This window comes from Trachymyrmex cornetzi, unplaced genomic scaffold (genome assembly GCF_001594075.2).
Source record: "Trachymyrmex cornetzi isolate Tcor2-1 unplaced genomic scaffold, Tcor1.1 scaffold343, whole genome shotgun sequence".
Classification (NCBI taxonomy): Eukaryota; Metazoa; Arthropoda; class Insecta; order Hymenoptera; family Formicidae; genus Trachymyrmex; species Trachymyrmex cornetzi.
This window is the reverse complement of record NW_017298142.1, coordinates 159,937-165,936: the sequence shown is the minus strand read 5'-3', so window position 1 is coordinate 165,936 and position 6,000 is coordinate 159,937. Positions and strand designations below refer to the sequence as shown.

The following is a 6,000-nucleotide window of genomic DNA, read 5'->3' as shown; positions in this document are numbered from 1 at the left end:
ACATATATATATATATATATATATATAAACGTATAATATATAGTATATGTATACAATATGTACATATAATAAAATATAATTATCAGAGAAGAAAACAGCTTTCTAAGAACAAGGAAAAGTCTTGATGAAACATAAGAAAACCACATTCTGACGAGTCACTTTATTTTCACGATGATCATGAACGGTTTAAGAACAAATTATCAAATTACTTCAAATAATTACAAAAAAGATCATTATCTTCTTTATTTTATCTATCTTCTTTTTTAGAACATTAATTCAAAGAAGTGTCACATGTCGTCTAATATAATGCGCGCGCATGTGATATTTATTGATCGATTTATTATTAATATCTTTTCTAAGATTTATTACATTCTTATTGTTCAATATATTTCATCTTTTCATTTATTTTATTCATTTATTTGCCATTTATTTATTTCTTTATTCGCGTTTCAGCCATTTAAAAGAGATACAAATTATAGGTTTTATAATTTATATCATAAATTAAAATAATTCTTGCGTTGAAAATATTTTCTTAAGATATGCAGGCATATCTTCAGTTATCATTAAGTTTCTCTTAAGATATAGTCATACAAAGTGGCATCTAAACATACAGTCACACAAAGCGGTATCTAAACATTTTTTATTGGCACATGTAAATTTTGTATATTTATAAATTTTATTGCTTACCGTTGAATTATATGCCAAATTAGTTGGAAATCACATATACGCAATATATAATGTGCATCTTTAGCATTCTTTGTCAACTCACAAAGAAAGTTTGTTATTCGTAAATTCAAAAAAACTGCATTTTACATTAAAATTTTATAAAATTTTAATTATTTTCTTTCTCTCAGATTATAAAAAGATATTAATAATTTCTACTTTTTCCTTGATGTAACAATTTTTTAAGTATTGGAAAAAATTGAAAAAACTGCAGAATTTTATTTTTTTTAATTTATATATATGTACCAGTCATTCTTCAATCATAAGAAAAGATCCTTTCTCTATAGAGATCGATACTGACGATACTCCAGTTTTGCACAATTTGACACAATTTTTAATTTACAGCCGAACTTCTTCGTCAGCTGAAATTAATCGGATCGTTTACGATTTCAATCTCTGTTTAGTCACGGCATATATCAGCAAGCGCCTTATCAGCGTTATTTGCGTTATGTTGTACTTTCTACTTACCTGCTGCCCGCAGAAATAAAATCCGATGAACGCAAATCAGCGCGACTGTCGAATACCATCAAATCGTCGTCGCTGTCATCAGGAAGAAGTAAGACATTCACGAGAAACCAGTTTTGGTGTTATCCGGAGATTGCTCCGCTGCTCCTAAGTAAAGTATCTTGCGCTCTCTCTCTCTCTCTCTCTCTCTCTCTCTCTCTTTCTCTCTCTCTCTCTCTGCTCTATTCGCTAGTAGATTATAAATGTATTTATTCTTCTCCGTACTTACCTGGATAGATACGAATAGTTATCTGCTACCAAGTTATAGAGTGATCTTGATTTAGAACTAAATATATATATCTAAAAAAAGTATTACAAAATAATAGGTGTAAGAGGATCTTCTCTTAAGTATAGGAGAAATGTCTATGTAAATGTTTGGTAAACAATTATATTATTTCCTTTGTATACAAATTAATCTCTGAAATAAATACGCACAAAAAATTAAAAAATTAACTCTATTATCATTCTTTTATACAAATTACATTTGTCGATCTATGTAAAATTAAATCGTGACGTAAACGTCATATATTACATTCAAATATTTATAATCTTAAAAAACTTGAAAAAAATCTCCACATATCATACATCCTTTTGTTATGGAAATGATCGTACAGACTAAAGGCCGGTTGTTTCACCTTTTGGTAAATTTTACCTGTTGGATAAGTAGCAAAATTATATACGCGGATTATCAGATTTACCTCACAGGTAAAATTTACCAAAAGGTGGAACAATCGGTCCTAAAAGAATAATGATATAAATTAACAGAGTTGGGAAGTAACGCGTTACTTGTAACGCCGTTACTTTTTTCTTTTTTGTTACTTTTTTCGGTAATGATTATTACTTTTTTTTGTCTTTAACAATAACGGTAACATCGTTATATTTTTACAGTAACGATAACGATTCAGTCGCTTCTTTTATCGTTATGTATTTTAATTTTTATTAGATAGGTCGGATTGGATCATATTTCGATATTGCTGTCGCTGAAAGATGTTTCGCTTTTGTGTACCTAGAAGGGTACTCCTAGTTGCCCAAGTTGTTATAATGAATGAGCGAAATACTTCAAATTTTTTTAAATGATTATGTAAATATACAAATATATATTCACAATTTAACATTGTATTATGTATAATATAAAAGATTATTATTTGCAATATAATTACCGAAGTTAAATAATTGTTTTTAAACTTTTTTTAATGTCATTATTAAGAATTTCAAGACTCCAGTACTGAAAATCCGTAGCATGTACGAGTATGTAATGTGAATTATGTAAGTATACATGTAATAAAAGATTATTATTTGTAATAAATATAATTATAAAATGTTTACTTTCTCATTTTTATTTCTTAAAAAATATTTCATGTTTTATATTTTAGACTGCATTCTGATAGTTACTGTCAGTGTTAAAAATTTGTAATTCACATACATACTACGGATTTTCAATATATTGGAAGTGAATCTTGAAATACATTTTTAATAATGACATTAAAGTTTAAAAACAATATTTAATTTAAATTCGGTAATTATTTTTGAGTTTAGCTCCCGATTGTTTCTGCCAGATTTTATCGTTTTTTATGCAAAAACGTGTCAAATGATCCAAATTTTTATCAACATCGTATGTAAAGAAAGTAACTCAACAATTTCCCGAAAAGTAACGAAAAAATAACGATGCGTTACTTTTGCAAGTAACGGTAACGCGTTATTTTTTAAATGAGTAACTAGTAAGTAACGGTAACGAGTTATTTTTAATAAAAAAGTAACTGTAACGGTAACGCGTTATTTTTTTTTTAAGATAACGTTCCCAACTCTGTAAATTAGTTATCGCACTTTGTATATATACAAATTAAAATTATTTACGAATAATTTAAGAAAGAATAGAGATAATCTATAAACTCTTTAAAATATTCTATGTAACCATACCTACATGTATATACCATATATAATATATGTATATACAAATATACACATATATATGATTTTTCAATTACTGAAGATGCATAAACTTAATAGTTTCCGATATCTGAGTCTGATCGTTTTCTCGATGATGTATATCAAAAATTATTTTGCTACATATACTTATATGTATATAAACACAAAAAATATGTAATATATAATTATTAATAAATTACACACATATATATATATATATAAGCCATATATATATTACAATTAAATATTACATTGAATTAGTATGTGAAAAGAGCTATAAATTGTTCTCTCAAGCATTTCGTAGAATTTCAACAACAGATAATTTTCCTCTTAAGCGATTCTTCGTGGCGAGACGAGCATATAATTAGACACATTCTTGCATCTTCGGCGTATACCGTCTAATGCCAGTCCGCCATGTAATTTGCTAATATTGCAGTGGGTTGCACCTGCAATTTCGACCCTCACGTACGCTTACCACATCATATGTTTTCTTACAAGCCTTTAATTGTTTTAATATATCGAAAATTGCTACTTCGTGCCTTCGCTCGAAGGTGGATTGAATCGCGATCTTTTTGATGAATTCTCATTAACGACCCACGCTTCCGTTCTCGATCGTAGACCTCTATGCAATAAGTAATAATAGAGAAAAACTATAAAATTATTAAATTATTAAAAATTAGTTAAATCCTCTCGCCATTAGTGTTAGTCAGCATTTCTACAAGCATCATTAATCGGTTCTTCTTCTCTTCAATCACTTTGCATTAGATTTTTCAACCGATAAAATCGCGAAAGGAAAATCTCTCGAAGAAATTTCTCAACTCTCTCGTTCATGATTTGACATTAACCGCGGGTGGAATTAATTTTCCCGCGTGCCTCTTGACTCTTCGCCTTTGTTTTAATTAAGTAACGAAGGAGCAGATATATCTGCGCGATAACGAAGAAATTGGAGAAGTCGGTGAGACGATGTGTAAAGACACTGCGAGACCATATTAGTCACGTTTCTCGAAGACAAATCTCGTCGTCCCTCTCTTACGCTTTATCATCTTTCCCTCTCTCGTCCTACTCGCTCTTTCTCCAATGTCAATGACTGCTCTCTTGGGGCTAGCTGTGACCCCCCGTGTGAACGAGTCTCGTCTTTCTGTGTCTCGCTCAGCCGGAATGGTGCTTTCACACGAAGGTGAAAAGAGCGCACAATGTATGTACCTGCATAATATTTGACGCGGCGCGCGTTATATCACGCAAATAATGAGAGTTATATTAGGCTGCGAATATCTCGACCCCTGCAAACACCATTGACAAAGTACTCATTACATGGCGCGATGTACCGGCACCTTACACACCCCACAAGATCTAGCTCCCACAAATAAAGAGATTAACTTTTATCTTGAATCTATATAGAGCGTCTCCGGATTTGCCAAACAAACTTTGATAATATATTCTATGAGGATAAAGAAAAAATGTCATACAAACATAGGTTTTTATAAGTGATTTATTGAAATGTTGTAACAAATATATAAAATGTTCAAAAAAAATACAAAGTGTGTTCTGTGCCATCCCGATTTCTGTACTGTGAGTTGAAATAAGAAAAAGTATATAGAAATATAAATCTTTAAATGCTTTGTTAAAAAATTTATTAACATGAGCACATAGCAATTTGAAGTGCAAACTTAGATAAAAGTTTGACCGTTCGATCGTTATAGGCATTAGACTCTTACTTGTAATATTTCATATATACGTATATTCTTTTGGTAATATGTAACTTCTAGTGATTGATGAGGTAAAAGAATTAAATTAACGTACTAGTTAAGGTATTCCAGAGTTCACCTTAGTTACATGATTTTACGTGTTCATATAATGATTTTAAATGTGACGATAAATGCGCGGCATCATATTTCCCGAATATCATATTTCCCTGTCGTTATTTCGCGAGCGCGGATTTATGTACTGCGAACTATTCAGAGATCTTCGGATAAGGAAAGATAGGCACTGACTCAAGACACGAGTATAAAATTAACTGAGTTTTTAATAAAATATCGGACCACACTCCAATACGCGTTCGAGCTCTCCGAAGTCTCGCTTGACTCCTCAACCTTTCTCGCATTTTTCCTTCTCAAAACTTCTATACTTTCTATTTGCTTCTATTTTCTATCCTGTTTATTCGACCGCCGTTTCGACTATATTATTACCTTTATTTTTGTCGTTCAAAATTTTAACCGATAGTAATTTTCCAACCGTTCGACTGCGTTTCTCTTTAATATCTATATTATTTAATCCCGAATTTCTCGGCTCGTCGCGCGTAAACAGCAGCGGCATTTAAATACCTCTGCTGTCTATGCTTCGCAGGTGTGTGTGTGCACAGTCAATATTATTATATCTCTCGATGCGTGCTTTCGTTCTAAATGCCACGCATCTTTCGTCATTTGTCGTGACAGTATTTGTCACCACATTCTTAATACATCGTTTATTATTATTTAGGTAAAAGTGTTTTTTACACATTTTATATTTTTGTTATAACATTTTAATAAAGCACTTATAAAGACCTATAGTCTGTATGACTTTTTGTTTTCTTAGAGTAAACACAGAAAACACTATTAAAAAACTTTTTTTTGAGTGAACACAGAAAAGACTGTCGAAGCTTGTGCGAAAAATCTAGAAACACCCTGTATATGTGGAGCTTGTCTTTAATTAAATAATATATGATAAAAAAATAAATAGGAGATGCAAATGAAGAGAAATAAACGATTTGAAGTTTATAGAAAGAATCAGGGGATTGACTGTGTATCTTGAAGAAGAATTTAAAAATTACAAAAGTGAGCAAAGTCACAAGAATATTTATAATTTCATATA

General features: G+C 30.6%; 1 protein-coding gene across 1 annotated transcript in view; it reads left to right on the top strand.

The window, feature by feature from the left end:
* The window catches only part of LOC108763164 (serine-rich adhesin for platelets), a 67,331-nt gene that overhangs the window by 1,146 nt on the left and 60,185 nt on the right, over nt 1–6,000 (top strand). The window lies entirely within an intron of this gene.